The sequence below is a fragment of the Anomalospiza imberbis genome, chromosome 5 (assembly GCF_031753505.1).
Source record: "Anomalospiza imberbis isolate Cuckoo-Finch-1a 21T00152 chromosome 5, ASM3175350v1, whole genome shotgun sequence".
In the NCBI taxonomy this organism is placed as follows: domain Eukaryota; kingdom Metazoa; phylum Chordata; class Aves; order Passeriformes; family Viduidae; genus Anomalospiza; species Anomalospiza imberbis.
Window position 1 is genome coordinate 30,276,241 of NC_089685.1, and position 21,458 is coordinate 30,297,698.

The window sequence follows — 21,458 nt, forward strand, 5'->3', positions numbered from 1 at the left end:
TTGAACTACCAGATATTTCCAGGATTCTTCCACTACTGAAACTACTGCATACCACTGGAATGCTACAGAATAGCAGGCTAAGGAAAGTGCTAATCATAGGACTGATTACCAACTCTCTTCCTATTGGAGTGCACTGTTGAGGCTTGACTGTGGATAACAGTTTGGAAAACCCATGCAGAGTGTGAGAATGGGTCTAACTACCCCAATCTTAGGTTTTCACCTGCAATGTAATGTTGCAATTAAAATTACTGAATAGCAAGATGCACAGAGAATCCTCAAGTATGCTTAATTATACTTTCCTATGATGCAAAAATCAGGAGGCTTTAATTTCTTATAATTAAAGAGACGCTTAAGAAGGCAGAAGAAAATAATGTTATGCATGTACTGGGATTGACCTTGGAAACTGAAAATATCATCTGCCCACTGTGAAGAGATCCTTACTTGGTATTGCTTTCCAAACTTTTGTTGCATGTGCTGAATGTTCTGAGACAGGTACTTGCCTCAGGCTTGAATTATTAGTACTTTTTACCCTAGCATCTCCAATCATGTTTTGTACGCACTGCAATGTGACCTTCAGTGGTGCAGTTATATTCTTCTCTTCAACTCTCAGCATTGAAGCATGGAATTTTTGGTGTCAGGAGCTGGAAGAGAAAGAGGACAATGCTCCTATTCTTCACCCACTGCAAGACTGGCACTGAGGTGTCCCAGCCTTGTTCTATGTCTTCTCCACAGAGCAGAGAAGACATGGAAGAAACGATTGCTCTGCTGAGGGTCTCAGCAGTGCGTGTGGTGCAGCCCGCTGTCCAGCTTGGGAATGTTTTTTCTTCCCAATGGTCATAAGGTCTTTGGGCTGAACCCTCTTGTTCCCGGGCAAGCTGATGTCAATGTCAGTGGTGTAACCCAAAGAGCAAAGATCCTCTGCTGAAGGGTGTGAAAAGGAGCCAGCATCTGCTGTAAAGGAATAGATAATTATGTGTTGCATATACTTACTACCAAAACACATGGTCAATACTGACCATCAGAACATGTTGTCAGCCAAAGGCATAGTAGTCCTAAAAAACTATGCATTAACTGGCAACGCATTGTAAAATACTGTGTGTAATGTACAGGGTATAACCTTCCACCACTATTTGGGGAAAATAAAATACAAATATGGAATTGAACACAATTTTTCAAAATAAAAAAATATTTTATTGTACTTATCATGTTTTCTCTTTCAGTTTTTCACCTACTGATTTTTTACTGTTCTCTTGGGGCAAAATGTTCGTCTCATAGAGACCAGCTTTGCATTTATAAACTTCAACCCACAAAAACATTAGGACTGCATTATTTTGCCATGTAGTAAACCAGCTATTATTCTGCTTTTCCTTTAAAATAAAACCCAATGAAAAATGTTACCAACTGAACTGCTCTTCAGATGTGTCTTTAATGCAAAAGTGTGGGGCGAGTACAGGAATTAAAATGAAAATCTGTGGCCTGGCTTGGGAAGGGCTGGTCTTAATCAAGCAAGAGCTCTTCCTGATTTTATCTGCAAAATGGTCTAATTGAAATCATTGCCAGTCTGAAGTTCATTTGAATGGATTAATAGAGCCAGCTTCTGAGCCTCCTAAAGGAAAAGTCCATTGAAACTTTGTCATTACTTTTGAATGAAAAATGTGCTGATCAAGTGCATGAGGAAATAAAAGAGAAAACTTTTAATCAAAAGCAAGACCAACTACTCTATTTTGTCTGCAGGGATCAGAATAGTTGTGTAGGGGGAGAGGAGTAACACAGCTTCACCCCCTGCCTCCCTGTTGATCACAGGATTCTGTGACTCTGTGATTCTGTCCCTGTGGCCACTCCAGCTCGGAAAAACAAAGATATGTAAGGCACGTGATAACCTGGTGGAGATGGGGGGAATTTAAATCCAAACCTGGTGTTGGTAATATGTGAAGAGCTTCATGCTCATTAAACAAACAAACAAACAAACAAACACACAAAAAAAAAAAACCCAACTCAAAAAAACCCCAAACAAACAACCAAAAACCCCCAATACAAAACCAAACCAAACCAATACTCTGCATTGTTTTAAAAAAACCCCAAAGCAGGTAGTTTCTCATTTGCTACTGATAGTGCTGGCCTCTGCAAAAGGCAGTTTTAGGATTCAGTTGGGATCAACCCCATCCTTAGAGAAGATGGGAGGTGTTTTATGGTTCTGCCTAGCAAAACAGTTTTTAATAACAGCTGGCCTTTGTAGGAGCCTCACAGGCAGAGGCTGTCCAGAAGAAATTTCAGTGCCATGCATTTCCTTCCCATCTTGTTCAGGTACCCCTCGCTGATTTGTCTGGGACTGATTTCTCTCTTGCAAAGAGTACCTCTTTGTCTTCATTTCAGTGTGTTCCAAATTGTTCCTGGTTCAAAATGTTATTCTATACTTTAAAGCAAAGTGAATAGCTAAATAGTTTTTATTTTTTCCTGGAAGAACTGATTTTTTAAAAATTTGGCTTAAATAAAAGAGTTAGTAAGTAAAAGAGTTTATTTACTTTGAACAAAAATGGGTTTAAGCACAGCCTTTTTAAAAGCCCAATAATATGAAAGTAAATTTTGGAAGTTTTAAAAAAAGAGGGAGTGTGGTTTTTGGTCACAGTGTATTATTTTATTTATTAAAATCATGTTAAGTACATTCAACGTGAACCTCCACATACTTTAATTGGCTAGAATCTTTATCTCTGATGAGTAAATTATCTGTCTAAAAAATTTGACATCCTTCTGTATCAAAATTTCATGTTATGAAAGCCTGATAGTATTCATTTGGATTGCCATGGTATCTGATGGCTTCCTCTGTTTGGTTGAAGATAAATAAAATGTTGTGTGTTCCAAAAATGAGCTTTCAGATCTAGAGTCTCTTTACATGGAAGACTTTCTGGTCTGACCACATGTCACACAGGAGAACAGCAGAATTTCTTTTTGCAAAAAATTGGGAGCATTGTCTAAGAGGAAAATCCTTTTAACTTGGGAGGTTTACACTTTAAACACTGGCCCTAATTTCTTTGCTCATTTTTTATGTTTTATGTTGTGGAGATTTTCTGTATATTCAGACTCATTCAGAACTTAGATGTGCCTTCAGAAAAAAGAAACACAACTTTAGAGGATTTTTTTGTGTTTCCCTGTTTTTTTTTCTGACAAATCATGTCTGCACATGAACTTTGAGATTGCCTCATTTTTTAAGCAGCTGATAGCACAGCTGTGCTCAGTGGAGTATTTAGCAAGTACGGATAATAGGACAGGTCTAAATTAGTTCCTTGTGTGTCATAATCTGTGTCTAGAGTTGAAATGCCCCAAAACTAGGTGGGATATTGTCTTCTGAATTAATATTGACCTTTAAAACTATGTGCAAGGACAGTGTGGATTTAAAAAAATTATTATTATTGCTACAATGTAATGAGTGGTGAGCCTCAAATCTTTTCTCGAGTGACACCACATGGATATTTACAGCAACACACAAAGGCAATCTGGCCTTCTTTTGCAATTCCACATACCCACCATAGCAAAATGTTGCCCATGACCTTCTGGACATCTATACAGTTTTGTGTTAGAGTATATGGAGAGCCCATAGTGCAGACCCATCATGTAAGCAGATGCCTGTGATATTATTTGGTGGATACTCTTCTTGCCACATGGCAGGAAAAGGAGTGCCAGAAGAAAAGGATAGTTGGCATATAACTAATCTCAGTCCATTCATCTAGAAATAATTTGTGCACTTCCGATGTGAAGTAATTCCGATTCATTTGTCTGTTTCTTATGTATTATATTATCAGCACCAGATTTGATTAGAACTGCTGTGCCAGATTCAGTAGCTCAGCATCAAAAATGTGCTGCCTAGTAAACATAGTTTATATTTGAGATAATATTGCATTTCAGCTGATCAAATCCATGTATGTTCCCATTAATTTTATGTTTACAGGAATTCTACTTAGCCTATTTAATATGTCACATGGAGTTTAATTCTACTAAGATCAAAAACCTAACTGAATCATCTTCAAGCACAATATCAGTTTTAGAAGTTTTACAGTTACCCATAAACACAGTGAAATATTTATCTGTTCCTATACTTGAACTGGAACTGCAATAGTCAAGTTTAATCAATTTTTAATTTAAGGTCTGTTGTCTAATTTAAACTTTGTGTTTTAGTTGCTGTGCTTGGAAATGATATATAAAGGTGTCAATTGCACATATGGACTGGAGAAGTTGCCATAATAATATTTTAACCCTTCTAAATGCTAAGATTATTTGTACCTAGGGGCCTCCTTCAGTCCCTTACAATGGATGCAAATGTTTGGTACTGAGGTGTGGAGCAAGGCCACAGCTGAGCCTTGGTTAGGGGAGCATAGGGGGAAAATGAAGGGACTGTTCCTGATTAAAGACTGGAGCAGGGATACAGAGCAAGAGCTGAGCTTTGTACAATAGTTTTTAGCAGCTGGTTTGGGAACTGACACTGCTTTTAATAACCACCTTTAGTGAACCAGCTTGGACTAACACAATCCAAGTGCTTTAGGTAGTCAGGCAGGCAACAAATGGGATGGAAGAGAAGCTCTTTGAGATCATGGCAAATCATGTGAATCTGCTGTCTGCTTCCATAAAATTTGCAGCAGTTTCAAGCTGGTTTGGCTCTGAAACCATACTTTTCTTAGTCTGGTCTTTGCTGAACAACATTTATCAGTTCTGTAAAGAGGATCCTTGAACAAACATTACAACTTACATAACAGAACCTTAACTGGAGCTAATTAAACCTGATTGACATGAAATATTAGGAATACAAAAGGTTTATTCTCCAATCAGCCTCATTCTTCAACATTTATTTATTTATTCTTCAAATTTTTTATTTGCTTGTGGAAACTATGTAGGGCTGTCTATACAGATACAAGTGAGTTTTTAAGGATGTTCTAAGTATCACATATGGTTAAAAAAAATTCAGGCAGAAATGAATCCATTGAACTCCTATTTCTATTCATCTGTCAAAGTAATCAAATAAATATGTATGAAAATAACTCTTTTTTTAATTATGTGCTCATAAATGTATGTTATTGGTTTCTGAACACTACAACGGTTTTTCACAGTAAACATGCAGCTAATATGTTTTCACTTGTCAAAAGCTCTTCAGAATTTTATACAAAATAGATATTATTTCAATATACAAGAGGATATCTGTAGCTAAAAATATTCATTATACTTCCCTTATTTTGATCCAAATAGAGATATATCATGGTGAAAAATTATGACTGAAAAAATGTGTGTTGTAGGGAGGGCAGCTGAACCTCACATTGAACCACAGTTGAACCACATTCCATGTCCGGGCTTCTCTCAGTTTTCTGAGAGTTGATGTGTGTAGGAATGATACAGCATGGCCTACAGAGGAAAAATCATGAAAGCATGTGCATCTGTGGGTGGATAAATAATATAACTGTTCTGCAGAAAAAAATAATGCAATCACGGAATAATTTAGCCTGGAAGGGATCTCTGGAGCCTCTCTGCACAAAGCAGTTAAAGCTCCAAAGTTTTATTAAGTTGTCTAGGGCTTTGTTCAGCTGTTTTTGAATGTCTCCATGGATGGAGGTTTCTCAGCAGTTCTGGCCATTTATTCCAATATGTGACCACCCTTATGCTGAAGAACTTAGTATTTAACTGGATTTCTCTTGCTGCAAATCTTGCCTAATTGCACTCATCTTAATCAGCATTTTCTAGTTTACCTCTGTAGTGAATAGAAAGCAAGAACCCCCCCCTGAAGTATTTTTGGATGGGATTCAATGTCCTCAGGATGTGTCTCAGACACAGAAGAACCCATATAACACATGGAAATGGTCATAAGGCACTTGTAGACAGTCAGAGTCAGGTGAGAAGGATCCTGTCGAGTCTGTCAAAGACATCTCTGCATGCCATTTGAGTGGAGTCTCATGAAGAGTATTATTGCAGTACCTTCTTACTGGATCTAAAGGGGTCTAGACAGTTCTCTAGATGCAGCTGATTTTGCTGTTTGGGATTGGTTTAGTACATTGCCTTGTTCCTCACTTTGGTTATCTCCTACTGCTTGACTCCATGAGGTAGGTCATCTTCTCTTCTTGGCTGACTCTGAAACATGTAGCTCTTTCAGAGTGAGTGAGCAATTTGTGAGTTTCCTCCAAATCCTGAAGTATGTATTTTTTAAGTGTAGATATTTTTTAACTAGATAATTTTTAATGAAATAATTATTTCATTATACATTCCATTTGTTACTCATCAATGCTATAAATGGCTCATTCTGTGGGTTGGTGCTATATATATTAGCATTATCTTGAAATACTTTTAATGCTATTTAAAAATATTTTTAGAGCTTTTAAATTATTATAGACCCTATTGCATGCATGTTGCAAATTAAATGCTTTTGTTTACCATTTGTTGACTCCTTATACTGTATTGCATATTTATTTTTGTTTTATCTCAGTGTGAAATTGTCAAGTACTGGCATGGGAGCAGAATGATTCATGTCAGGAGTGTGAAAGAACTAGGCTGAGTTTAGTATTCCTTCTAACAGAGGAACACTTCTGGTTTTGTTAATTTTTTTTCCTTTCTTTAAAAAATTGATTTTTTTTCATTCTAGGAATTTTAGTTAGGCTCTTAATTGGAAGAAATAAGCCTTTTGGGGTTTTTTTATGCAGACAACTACTGGAAGAAAAGCAGAAAAAAGCATTCAGAGGCAGAGAGGCAAAGACTCAAGCAAAGCAGCTGTTGAGAATGAAGTGGAAGGAAAATAATTATTTCAGCCAAGGGCTTACAGCCCTTGCAGGAGCACAGCAGCTTTCATGGAGGAGCAGCAATGACACTGCCTGCCTACACCATCTTCTATCTGCAAGAAACTTTAGTTGCAGAAGATGGGGACCATTGGTGCTCCGTCTCAAGTAGGAAACATAGAGTGCTAAACCTGGTTTCACATTTGAGGAGCTTGAGAGCCTCTGCTCATGCCTGATATTATTTGTGTTAACAATAATCAGCAGCAGAATGAAGAGCATCTTTATCCAAACACCTTCAAAAAATAAAGATAGCTAAAGATCTATGTGGGACTGAGTCATTAAATTCAGGCACGTTCATGTTCAAGGGCAGTAATTACCATGTGACTCTTTCTTTCGTTTATATTGTGAATTTGACAAGGCAGTTTGTAAACCTATTTCAGAAATAAACATCATACAAGAGCACAGAGAAAATATTTTTGCATGTGTTTCTTTGGTGATCTGAATCTACTTATCCAATGGCAGAGGTAGTACAACTGAAAGCTTTGACACTGCAATTTTTAAGGAAAAGGCGTTCACCTACCTTTCATTTTTGGGTTAATGTCTTGTCACATAATGCTTTGCTTAAAATGTTACTTGGGTTTGTTTTGTTTTATGTGGATTGGAATTTTTTTATACTATTCTCTTAGGTGCAAGGAAACTTATTTAAACAGAAACATAGAAAATTAAAATAAAGCAAGTCTGAATTTGTAAGGACAGATGCACTTGTGCTGGGAAGAGAAGGATAAATTACAATTGTTTTCCAGCTCAAAGCTCTGAAGAAGTCTGAATGGTCTTTCCACAAACACCTGTCATTAAAGTTTCCCCTTCCGGAGACAATGCTTGCTCCCTGGCTGAGTTCTGTGTTCAATCTGCCAAACTAATACATCAAACACATCCACAGCTCACAGCTCACAGCTGCCATTGTCCTGGCACCGAGTGGGGAAGGAGAGTGGAGGGAGCATGGCTGAAATCCTCAGCATGCTTCTTCTCCTCCAAGCCCAAGGGCTTGTTGCAGGTGAATGGTGCAGAGAGAAGGTGCCTCTGTCTCCCTCTGTCCTTCTTCCTCAGCCTCTTCAGTTCCAGACTTCTCTCCAGCCTGGACATACCTGTCCTCAGCCATGTGCCCATGGTCCTCCCATTTAGCTCAGGTCCTTTTCCCTATCTTGTAATATAATCTTTGTCCAAGTTCTTTCAAGTTTTCCTGAGCCTTCCCATTTGAATTCCCTGGCCTTTTCACCGAAGTTCCACAACTCCATTTTTTTGTTGCTCCATGAACATTTTTTTCTCATTTATGTCAGTTTCATACCAATATTAGTAAGGGCTGCACAGAAACTGGCAGAAGCAAAAGTATTTTTAATTTTAAACTATCCCTGCAAGGATAGTTTAAAATTAAAAATACTCCCTCAGAGTGGTCTGATAACTAATAAGCTATATCCCCACCTGCTTTGCTGGCAGAGACAAAGAAGTACAGAATCCTTGTACTGAAACACCTCAGAGGAAGACAGTTGTTTAAAACTCTGACTTCACTCAGTTGCTTGTCTAAAACACCCTGAACTAGGAGCAGTTAAGTTTTTTATTTTCATTATCTGGTCTGTTGTTTCAGGGATCAGGCTGGATTATTATAATGATTTTATTGGACCTTAGTGTATGTTAATCCTGTCTGGAGCTCTTTGCTGTTTGACATTTCTTCTGAGGTTCCTCCTTTGAGAAATGGTGTGTGCAGTCAGCAGAGACAGAGCTGTGGTGCCTCTCTTTAAATAGAAGCATCTGCTTCCTTTGGTGCAGAGCTGGTGGCTCACATCTTATTTCATTAATCATTTTGCCACTCTAAACTTTAGGGCGGTTTTAGATATAAAACAACAATATGTGCTTTTTTTTTTTTTTTTTTTTTTTGTGGCCATGAAGTTATTCTTAGGCACAAACAGAACTAACAGCAATTGCTAGCAAGTGATCCAGGCAGGATCAGAATAGCTCAGTAGCCCTCAGGAGTCTAGGAAAAATCTCTCTCAGTCCAATGCTAACAATGTTTAGACATAGGTTTGTAAGCTGCTTTTTTTGGTTCTATGGCAGCCTATCAATAACCTTAGATGAAAAATGAGGGGAAATAAAATGAGGGGAGACAAAAATTTCCTCATAATTAATGAGGAAATTTCTTGATGCAAATAACCATTTTTATAAAAACCAGTGAGGTTTCTGACTTCAGTGCAAGTGAGTGCAATGCCTGTTGTCATATCCATAAACAGCCATGGAAAGGCCAATGCAGAATTTATTCTAAAGTCTGTGATTAACACATCTTAGCAGTGTCTTGAGCAAACACAAAATACTCTTGTTACTGGACTAATAAGCAAACCTTGACTACAGTAAAAATATCTTTGGTCATATAAATCTAAGTAAGGACGAAATGTGAATAAACACTGAGTTTGTGTGTATAAATCCCAGATGGCTACCAACATTTTTGCGAAAAAATATTTATATTACATAAAGTCATATTTTTATAATTTTGTTCCATTTCCAATTGCACACTCATTTTTTTTCTCTGCTGTATTCTATACTTGGAATATTGCTTTGTCAATTAAACAAACAAAAATGCACAAAGTAATAAATGGTCTGTTCCTGGCCTAACTTTTTAAGGACTTGCATCTTTTGCCATATATAATTTTTTATATGATGACAAAGGAAGGTGCAGCAGTGGCTGCCCAGAGATGACACCCTCATCCCTGGGCAGCCACTGCTGCACCTCCTTTTGTTTCTGTTTCCAAACCAGCGTCCTCTGGGTCATGTCACCTCCTCTAGTGCGGGGCTGAGGCAGGCCCCCTACCCATTTTTTTTCTCCCTGTGATTCCAAGTAAGGAGAATACACGGGTAAATCAAAAGTCCCAGAAGAAACACAAATGCAAGTTATAGTTACATTTGTTGCTTCTAATGTCCTGAAGAAAATACCAAATGGTTTTCAATTCAGGACTAGTTTTAGTTGGCCACACTGATGTGGATGGTCTGTGCAAAGCTTACTGTAAAGGGAAAACTTTTCTTTTGGTTTCTGTATATAGTTTCTCTTTTTTTCCTGTTTTTTTGGTTTGTTGGTTGGGGTTTTTTTGTTAGGTTGGGCTTTTTGTTTTGTTTTTGTTAGTCTGTTTTGGTTGTCTTTTTTTTTTTTTTTTGAGATGCTGTATTCTTCAACTTCCTTTATAATATTATTATTTGCAAAGAACATTCAGAACATTCAGTTTGTTGATTTGGTCTTAATCATTTAATATTCTTGTATGGTTTGCCAGTAATGAAAAGTAGATGATAGCTTAAGCTATTTTTTGTTTCTTAACTACACTGGAAATGTAAATACTTGCAGCTGTAGCCATGCAACTTCAGTATGTAAATTAAAGTGTCTTGGGGAACTCACTGCACAGCACAGACTTCCCCATGCCACAGAGAAACCTGAGAAACCCATAGTTTCTGAACTACTCTCAGAAGTTCTGCAAACTATAGACAAAGAATTCACAAGCAATTTCCCATTGCCATTTGAGATTTTCAGATGTTGTGGTCCTGTGTAGGACTTGGCAGCTGGCAGATTGGACTTTTTCAGTCTGGATGATTCTGCTACTAAATAAGTGGTGGAAGTCTCCATCCAGTTCTTGTTCCATTTTTAACAGGAAGACATGGCACAGGGGATCCAGTGTCTCAGTTTAAACAAGAGGACTTTTTACAGCTTCAGCATCTTTTAGCAGATCACATCCCTCTTTCTTTAGTGATGATGACATCACCACTATTCTCCTGTTGACACTTGCTTGAGACAATGTAGGTGTTGATCAGACTGAGTCATTACTGAGCAAAAGAATGAAGAATGCTCCTAAACAAGGGACATAAGACCTGGATAAGCACAGTGATTACAGATACTATTTCATATATATCTATTTTTTAAAGTCATCTTACCTTTCTCAGAATAATCTCCCTAAAGTGATCTTTGTAAATTTAAGTAGTTTTTATGTTTTTATTCTTTATTGTACATGCTTAATGGCAAGTACCATTATAATTTTTTATTCCTATTTAATTGCTGGAGAATTAAAATCTGAGTCTTACAGTTAGGTGCTGTCTAAATGAACAGTCTTTGTTTCAAATGGATGACCACAGTTATAATTGTCCTGTCCGGAACTTAATTGCATTTGTTTCTTTACTTTAAATAAGATAGAAGTTTCAGATGTTTCAGATGCTCTAATGAATAATTAGATTAGAGACGAATCTCATACTTGTCTGCTGTAAACTGAATGGAGAACTTGCAAGAAGCTTTTTGAACGGATTATCAATATTTCCTCTTTGCAATTAAACAATATATGTTATTAGTGGCCTTTTAGGCGATTAGAAATCTGCTTCATAAATCTCTCGGAAGAGTAGATGTGAATTATATGATGACTTCATAAATCTGAGGATCAATAAGAAAAATAATTCTGAATCTTAATTACTATTTGGTTAATCAAATGAAATATTACAGATTCATTTAACTGTTGAGATTGGGATTATATGCTTGTACCATAAACATAAAGGGTATTATATTCAGAGATTCACAAGGTCTTTTGCTATCTTCTGTTCTAAATTATGAATTCAGAAGTCAGAAATTGAGAAAACTCTTCCTACAATGCTGTTATTAAAGGCTCATAAGTGTGGACATCTAAGAAAATTTTTCAGCTCCTTATGATAGTGCTTACAACTGTGGAAGGATGTCTGAATCATATCCTTATATGTCAAAAATATTTTCTCTGTGACTTTGTCATTCTTGGCTCTCTAGAGGAGAAAACACTCTCTTATTCCTCAAGTATCAGGAATGCTTTTGAAGCATAGTAAGTGTAACAGATTTGAAAAGTTGAACTTTGTAGAGGGTGCAAGAGGCATCTATGCTGACGATGGAGAGATTGTGTATTATCTCCCTCTGCATGGTTTTTTGAGTACCATCAAGTAGTATTAAAAGGAGGTTTCAGCCTTTCTCTAATTTTGAAATTGTATGGAAAACCCCAAATTCAATTAAAAAAAAATAACAGTCACAGGAAGAAAAAATTATTATTTGTAAGAGAAGACTGGAGTGAAAAACAGCAGGAACATAGATGTGGCCTGGAAAGGGAGAGTTAGCTGCCACCCTTCAGACCTCCATCTGTGCCACATAACACAGTTTGCACTGTGAGTTTGTTTAGTTTCTGAACACTGCAGTTCCACAGACCCTTCTTTAGTGCATGCTAATTAGTGCTACAGTAAACAAAGCATGGTTTCTATCTTTTGAGCAAACATGTTTGGGATTCATAAAGAAATAATCATTATGCCTTTTTTTGCCCTCCCTCTGCTGGTAGCTTAAAACTTTCTTAAGATTGTCTAGTGGATCAAGCTCCATCCCCAGTGCAAGAGCAGTTGTTGCAGCCTTTCAGGAGTGGGAGGAATATCTGCCTCCTAAATGTGTGCACTAAGTATGTCTGCAGGGAGGAGATGCAGCTTTGATACTCTGATCTGGCCAAGGCCATTTTCACAGGAAGGGGCAATATCACCAGACTGTGTATGAGCTGAGAGGTAAAATCTAGTTTGCTTGAATTAAATACATGGTCAGAAAAGTCTAGAATTTTTTCTACAAAAAGCCTAATGTTATGTTGCCAGTGAAACAGATGTCTTTCCCCCCATAACTACCTAGGTTTTGGGACTTGTATTAGTGGTTATTAGGTAATAGAGACACCTGCTCTTATAAAGTGTCCAAAGCCTCTGAGTAATCTGGACAAGGAAAAAAGAAATCTAATCACAGAATTACGATACTATGTTTTCTAGTCCTAGAATAACACATACAACTGGGAACACTCCTGCAAGGAAGCAGGCTCAGACCTTCCCAGGAAGAAAATTAAATCAGGGGCTCCCAGATGCTGGATTAGTATCAAGCTCCTGTTTGCTGCTGCACACAGCAGAGTCAAGTTTCCTACCTCTGAGGGCACTGGAAGGGATAGCCCACTGACAGCATAAAGGGATGAGCCTCAGTCTAGGGAATCTGCCCTCCTGACCACAGTGTTTCCTACAGAGATTCCACGTCAAGCTTAGACCACTTTTTGTGTAGGCTTTAGAAGGCCCAACTAGCTCTATCAGTCTCTTTGTCATATGCAGGTAGGAAGTGCCAACCTTCAAAACAGGATTTGGGCTGTGAATTCCCAGAGATACCTAACATCTCTTTCCCTTCTTTTTCAGGGGGATTTCTCTGTTGATTAGGTAGTCAGCTCCCTCTACAGTTCAGTGCTTTGTGTATCCTGTCTGAGGCACTGATTTGGGCTTTGGGGGACAGGAGGGCTGTGAACATTGTATGACGGACAGAGGCCTGAAAGTCAGGTGCTGCAAAACGTTCTGATCTTGAGTTTTGTCATATTGGAGATGAGCTCAGGGAGTTTATTAACACAGTGAGAAGTCTGGGTGAGAATGTTTTGCTCTTGGCTGGAGCAAATTCAGTCTAAAGGTTTGCTTTCCTTCTGAAAATCACTCAACCTCTGCTCGTTAATATTAGCTGGAGAGTGCACATTAAAACACCACAGCGGAGATGCAAAGAATCAGCAGTATTATTCTTATCAGTTGTAATCTTTAAAGTGCTTTACAAACATTAAGATTCTGCTTTTGACTGAAGCATTTAGATATAGGGGTGGTGCAGGTGGTTGTGTCCCTTGTGCCTGTGCTCAGGTGAGCAGTTTGAGCCCTCTGAGCTCTTTTGCCAGCCAAACTGAAAGTCTCTACTCCAGACATCAGAGTGAAGGGACAAGAAATATCCCCATCCTTTTCCTGTGGAAATGGTTTCCAGCATTGGGCAGACTAGCATGGCTAGTCAGCTTCTCATTTTTGTAAATTGATTTTATCAAGTTTGTTTGTGTTGTAATTGGTATTCATTAACAACTGGGATGAAAGAATATAACAATTTCCTTTGAACCAGTATTTCTAAGTGTCAGCTGCTGGGTACATGCATTCAAGGGTCCATGCTTTGATTGTTATGATCATAACACATAAAATTTATTTTGGAGCATGATGTAAGTCCTGAAATCTCAGAGCAGGGTTTACAGGAGAGATGTATACATGCATCTCCAAGTTACACATTTCATCCTTATGGTTTACCCTTTGAAAGATTTACTGATTTGTGCTGTGCAGAAAAAGGCTTGATGACAAGGTCCATGAAAATGCTTCTCTTGGAAAATATATTCACCAGCTCCCTGTGTTTATAAGAATTACCATAAAATAGTAATGTATCTTCCAGACTAGAAAATCCTTTTAAGTTGCATTATTTTTCCCGTTGAGAGCCATATACTATTATCCAGTGCTTTATTGACCCAGCACGCTCACAGTTTAATGGATAAAGATAATATTCTCATTGTATTTATTTTAATATATTTAAAAAAAAATATTTCATTTCTCATTATACTTTTAACAAATTTATAAAGTGTCCCCAGAGAACTTATTTGTTGTGCTTTGTTCACACTTCTGGTGTGATTAAATTATTCAGTGCACTTCTGGTGCATGGTGAAAAGTGATATAACAAGAGAAATTCTCTATGTTAACAGATAAGATGGGGAGGATCGAAAAGGATGACATTCACCCAGGTGTAATAACATAGATTCCAGGAGAATAGGTCCCTAGTATATTCCAAAGCCTTGTCCCAGGAGAAATATAGTGGCAGAATAACATACTGACAATGCAATGCCATTTTTTGAAAACAGATTTGAGAAAAAGGCAAAAAAGTTCTCCTAAGAGATTTTTCAAATCCCAAGGGTTTAATGTCAGAAGGAACCTTTTATTATAAAATCAAATCTGGCCAAAAATTTAAAAATTTAATGTTTCAGTGAAAGCAATTTGATGAATCCAAAGCACATTTTTGAAGTGAAGGTTTTGGTCATACAATTTTTGTAGATTCCACCAGTGCATTTCAGTTTGGGATAGGGAAGAAGTTTGAAAAGTGAAAAAATGTTCTTGCATTTTAGAAAAGCCTTTTTCTGTCCAAGTCGGCTGACCCACCATGATTTGTTAGCCTCATTGCTGTCTCTGAGCTACCCTTTATTTGTAAAGAAGATAGAAGAGCCAAATCTTAAAGGCATTTTTAAGAAAACTTTTTATCTTTGCAGAAATTAAGATGCTGGAAAAAGATATGTGATTTTATCTAATTTTATAAAGCTCAACATTTTAAAATGTATTTCAATGTATTGGACAAACCTTTATGCTTTCAGAGAAACTGAAATTCTAATGTTAAGCAAACTGGTACTTTAGTTGCAAGTCAGTGCAAATTATGGTCTATTTGCTATGTATGATAAGGTCTTTTCAGAGCTTTTTGGCTGTGTTGATTTTTTGTTGTTTTGCTATTGGATCTTACATGTATTCTACAAATTTTTATGTCCTTAAGCATGTGAAAATCTGAGAACTTTGTCTAGTTTTTTTTCTCTTATCTTGCACAATATTATTTGTTTTTACTCTTTCAACTTCTGAAAAATCTGAGATTGTTTTTTGGAAGTGTCATGGTTTGATTTGTTCAGTAGTTCTTCTCCTTAACTGTTTGAGCTCTTTAGTGAAAGAAAAGAGACAAGCAGCAAAGCTGTAGATACTTTGAACACAATTGTTTTGTTCTTCATTCTTCTACTGTCAAACTCTTCTCTCTTCTGGTGATACAAATCATAAATTTATGGACAGACAAATATCACAACTTTCTGTACAAAGCATGATGTTTATTAAGCCATTGAGTATACCTTCAGTGAGAAAGAAATAAGTGCTTCTGCTGCTAATTTAGGATCACATTAGGTCTTATTCTTATCTGGGCAGACAGAAGGCTTTTCAGCATTGCTGCCAAAACGACAAAGCCTGGTGTTGTTGGTATTGGATACTGCTCTGTGGACATTGCTCAGGCAGATGTGGATGGCAGGGCATAAAACAAAAGCAGAGTAAATATTTGTACTTTTCTCCCTGTGGCAGTCGAACTGGGGGGACAAAGGAGAGAGATTTGGCTCCAACCACATTTGAGCTTCTTCAGGATTTTTGTCCAGAGGAAGAGACTGTAAAGGGAAAAAATGTTTTCTGTTTAGCAACGTGCTGTCTGCAGATATCTGGAGAAAAACATCAGCAGCTGCTGCCTCCCCTTGCATCCTACAGCCAGGGTGTTCAGCCTGGGGCCAGAGAGCTGAGGCACAGGGACTGCATGGCTCTCACACTCTGAAGAGCGCTCGATCCTTCATAGCCCTTTGTCTGAAGTCAGGTTGGCTTATTTCAGTTAATTTATTTTGTTTGTAACTATTCAAAAGCACCCTGCATCAAAGAATAAGGTGCTGTGTCCTACCTGCACTCCCCACCAGGCCAGGAAGGGAGCATTGCTGTGTTGGTGAAGAGGACACTTTCTAGCACAGATAGGTCTTGTTCTGGAAGACACTGAGTGCATCCATTTCTCTTTGTGCAAACCAATCTCTGTTCAGAGACGTGAGGTGTGGTTTCCAGGTCCTCAAACGTAGACATTCAGTCTGTAGACACTGAAGACGTGGTTTGACTACTTGGCTATTGAGACAATCTTTGGATCCATCTGAAAAAGTTTTTGAGCCAAAGCTGCTGATGCATTTGATCTGATCTGTTATGGGAGCAATATCAGAGCTGCTCTTTAACTTATCTGCTCAAATGAAAGACTCAGGTTTTGTCTCATGCCTTTTGTTCTTTACTACCTTCAGCAGTGGGGTTGCTTTCGGGCAATGAGCACCAAATAATGCAACAAAATTCCCTGTGCACCTTGGGCTGACAGATAATGTTGCCTTTATAAAATGCCATGTGATAAGGCAGAGTTGTATGCTACATAAGAATGGCAGCTCCAGAGGAGGAGTGAAATTTCATTTAACTTCGAATATATTTTGGTGGTGGTTTTTGTAGAAGCTACCTCACTTCCCTCCCAGACCATGGGTAAAAGTTCAAATGAGTCCTGAACAGGGATGACAGCCACTGTTTTCCTCCTCTTTATCTCCAAGCAGTCCAGAGTGGATGAGTAATGATTTTGTTCCAAGAAGGTACTGTGCATATCAACTCTCATATATTCTGTTCTTTTGTTTCTGCATCATACAGGCAGAGCAAGGAGCAGTGAGAGTAGGAGGACAAATTAAATGAATAGTTTGGGGATGCTAGTCCTCACATCTGAAGGATACACTTTTGGGAAGTTCACATTTTAAGGAAAAAAATATCACATTTGCTGCACCAAACTTAAATGTTGGGGTTAGGGAAAGATGGCAAACTTCCCTGTTCATTCCTGTGGTTAGCTTCTTTCCTATGGGTAGACGTATGTGTGACAAGGCACACAAAACTGTTGCAACACAGCAAAATCATCAGCTAATCCAGTGATTTCAGAACATGTGTTAACCCTTGGTAGCCTGGACACAGTCCCAGACCTGCTAAAACATTTTTGTTGAAAGAGGTAGGAGTTAATAGGTGTCATTAAAAGGCTGCATAATGGGTATCTTGCTTCCCTATAGCTACTGCATCAGTCAATATTACTCACTATGGAGACACAGCAGTGTCCCAGCAGTGTTCAGCCAGGACAGGATTAATATTTTATAGTATCATGGCCAGGCCCTAATATTATTTGACACCATCTCATGTTACTTGTGAGAGGCAGGAGTAGGAGACTCTCTCATTGTGGAGCACAAAATACTCCAGTATTGTTTTACTTTCCGTGTAAATACTTTCTTTGTCTTATACCTTTTGTTATTGATACTGTTGCTGTTTGTTTTCTTATCTAATTGCTGTTTCCACTTCTGATCTCAGCCTGTGGTTTTCACTTTGTGCCTCCAGTTCTCAAGTCCATCCCAGGAGCAGTAAGGGGGAGGGGAAGCAGGAGAGAGAGTGAGCAGTACCTGGTTTGGGAGAGTTTCAGTGGGGGAACTGAACTGGGGAGCACTATTCCTAAACCACGACAAGCAGTAAAAACAAGAAACATTTCTTTTCCTAAAAATGTAAACTTTCCAAAAGTGCATCTGTTTTCAAACACCAAAATGTTTGGCTAGATTACAAGAACTCCTCAGTTTATTGTGAAATGAAAGCTGTCTATTAATATAAAAGAGTGCTCACTCCTGTATGTTTACCAAACCTTTGCCATAGGCAGTGAAAGTCAGTGGAAAAAACCCAAACTGATACACAGAAAAGAAAAAAACCCTGACAAATGCCAAAATATGCCAGGATATATGTGTGTAAACACAATAGGTTATTTTGTTTGCATCAGAGAATAAATATTGTAATAGCCTGATTTGTTTTCTCAGCCTTTGCAGCTAAGATAGAAGCTCAGTATCTACTATGGCAACAGAAAGCTATGCTTGTGCTGCACCAAAAGCTATCCATGTGCTGGATAATTTCCATGAAAACTCCTGCATTGCCTCCATTGGTTGAAGCCCAGTGTGTGAAAAGGCCACTGGCTATTTGTAGCCTTGTCATGTCTTGTTCTGCTCAGAGCAAATCTGGATGTGTGTGATGCAGTGTTTTAAACCCTGACAGCTGCTGTCATTTTGTGAGACCTCCTGCAGGAAACTGTAGAGTTTCTGCAGGAAATGATAGAGCTCTCTAGAGAAAGGTCTACTTCCTGTAATTTTTTCAAAATAATTTTCAAAATCAGTTTTGCACAGAAAAAGGATTAGATTTTGATTGTATTTAGTGTAATTTAATCCAGTGATGTAAATAATCCCCATAATCCAAAAAAATTATTAATGAAGTGATAGCTACATGAGCGAGTTGGACATGAGCTTAACCTGATCCCGTCTCTTTATCATCCTGCCTGGCTTCAGCCCCACAAATATGAACTTTCTGGAAGCTTCTCTACACATTGCAATCTAATCTTCCTTTGGGGCTTTAAGAAACTTGATTCAAACCTAAACGAGAAGTAAAGATTTTCCTGCTATTTTAATGCCAGAACTCTTTTCTCCCATTGTGGTTCCCTTCCATTCCCTACATTTTATATTTTGACAAGTGGACAAAGCAGTTTCATTGTTTTTGTAATAATTATTTCATCCATGTAAATACTGGAATATTTCTGCTATGTGTATATATATATATATGTATGTATATACATATATATATATATGTGTGTATATATATATATGTATGTATATACACTGTCATAGAAAGGACCTTGTGACTTTCTTAAATTTGGAAAATGACAGTTTAAGGCAAGTGAATCTCTTTGTTGAAGCTTTCCTTAGGGGAAAAAAAAAAGAAAATGATTTTAAACTTTTCCTCTAACTTAGACTAAGGCACTACTCCTTAATTAGGTTTGTCATTCAGAATCTTTGTTTTTAAGAGCTGCTGCAACTAGTAAAAGCGGATTTAACTTGGTTTTTAATTTTAAGAAAGAATAGAGGTGATTCCCTTCATTATGTTTCCTACCTCTTATATTTCCTATCTTGTAGTTTCAACTCTCACCCTGGAAACCAAAGGCATTGACTCATTGGCTGTAGTCTATCCCTACAGGAGACAGATCGGATTTAGTCTGGGTCGATCTGGAGACACTCTCCCTGCTCTCCTCTTGTTTCCCTTCCCCACACCCTGAGCCATCAATGTGGGTGTTTGACCAAGATATTCTTTTGAGTTAATTTAGGCTGGAAAACATAATAAGTGTATGCTACCACATTAAACAGCTTTTAAGCTAGGTAAAGATTGGGTGCCATCACTCCTGTTTAAGTAGGGTATTGAGAAGCCATGGAATATGGCAGAGTGAGATGAAAGGCTATTCTTAATGGCAACAAGAAGAGGAAAAATGTGTTAATGTGGGTGTAGCTGAGACTCTGGGGATCCATTTTTTTAAAAAGAAATGTAATTCTATTGTTTTTGTTTTGTTCTTTTTTTTTTCTTACTTTAGGAACTGTGAGGAGATGGAAAAGGTAAACGAGACGGAAATAATGACTTTATGACAGTTCTTGTCTGTGGGAGGTTATTTCTTGAGAATTGTCACTGACAGGATGTTTTTCTAAGGGTGCCAGTAGTAGCAGGTATACTCATGCCCATAAGCTGCAAATTGTACCTCAGGAGCTGTGTAAGCATAACATTTAAAGAAAATACTTTTGATAAGAATAACAGAGTTTGGGTTGTCCTTCACAGAAAGTGAAGAGCAACTGTAACCTGAAAAGTCTTAAATCAGGAACTGTGACTAAAGATAGAAGACACAGCAGCAACATGTTCTGGCAGCTGGAAAAGAGATTAGATAGGTCATACAGTATGTGTTGCAAAGTTACAAACTTCGGTGGAGTCCATACCACCATGTCTTTTATATTGCTGGCAAGTCCAAGTAACCTAGATTTTGCTGTGTAGAAAGCATAATGCAATGAAAAGACTAGGATTTGTGAAGACCTTGAAATATATTACAGCCTGTTGGTCCTTTCCTCTCAGCAGGCTCAATGACTTCAACATAGTTCTTGGCAGATGTTGACTGGTCCTGACGACACCTCTAGAAAAGTGCAATGACCACCTTAGTTGATCTACTTCAGCTCCCACCTCTCCCTTTTTGTTTAATGTTTAAGACAAGTCTGCTTTTGCAATTTTAGACCATTACATCTTCTTCTAGGCAAGATGAATAGTGAAGAAAAAATTGCTTTATTCTTTGGAGTAGCCTCTTTGGAATGTACTATGTACATTATAGTTTTTTTTAGATATTCATGTATTTGAAGCCAGTTAAATTTTTATTGCTCTTATAAAAAACCCCAGCTCTCTCACTCTTTCCTTCTTTTCTAGACTTTGATTTCTAGTGTTGCACAGCTCTGACTTTCCTGTTTATTTGCATTTTTATTGGAAGTGCTGCCCAAAATATGTCCCTTTTCTGGTCTTGTCTTACTAACAAGGAAGATGATCTTGCCTCACATGAGTAAGGCAAAATGTTTATTTAAACTCTCTTTCAGAGTAAAAAACATTCAGTGTAAAACTGAAAGGGAAGGATTTAAGAATGCATTCAGTGGAATGTAAGCCTTCAATTAATTTGTTGTATTTACTTCCTTCCAAAGAATAGAACCTGATTAAATGTATTCTTTTTCCCCATTGTGCTAAGTAAGGCATTTCTCTCCAAGTATTAGTAAATTCTGTAACTTATTTTGTTGTAAATTGGTTTTGAGAAAATGGAAATGACTTTTCATCCAAAAAAAAACCGCTAAACAATTTATCTTGTTCAGCATATCAAAGCAAGTTGTAATTGTGGCTCTCAGAAAAGGTTAACGGTGGACTAGCATGATGAGAAAATTACATGCTGCCTTCAAACAAGGCATATTTGTGTATTTCCTCTGAAACACATAAGAGCCTTTATAGCTCCTATACAAAATGGTATGGTGAAAATTTGAAACTTGCTGAAGACTTGAATTCTTTGTCATCTTGAACATTCTAGAAAATTACTAATGTGATTTGTTACTGTCACATATTAAGTACAAAGGAAAAATATGCTCAAAGAAAGAAAACATAACTGTCACTTTAATGGAAACCAACTACTGCTGAATTGCCATACTTGCCTGATTAAAAAAAAAAAAAAAAAACGAGTTCCCAAAAATATAGTGAATATCCAGAAATTAATATAAATACATGGCATGGTGACTTAGCAACCAATAATAAGGTGTCCAACTTCTTTGATTCTATCCAAAATAAAGTAGAGGACCAGTAGGAACTTTTACTGGTAGTACTGAGTAGGTGGTAACACCAAGGTTTCCATTGAAT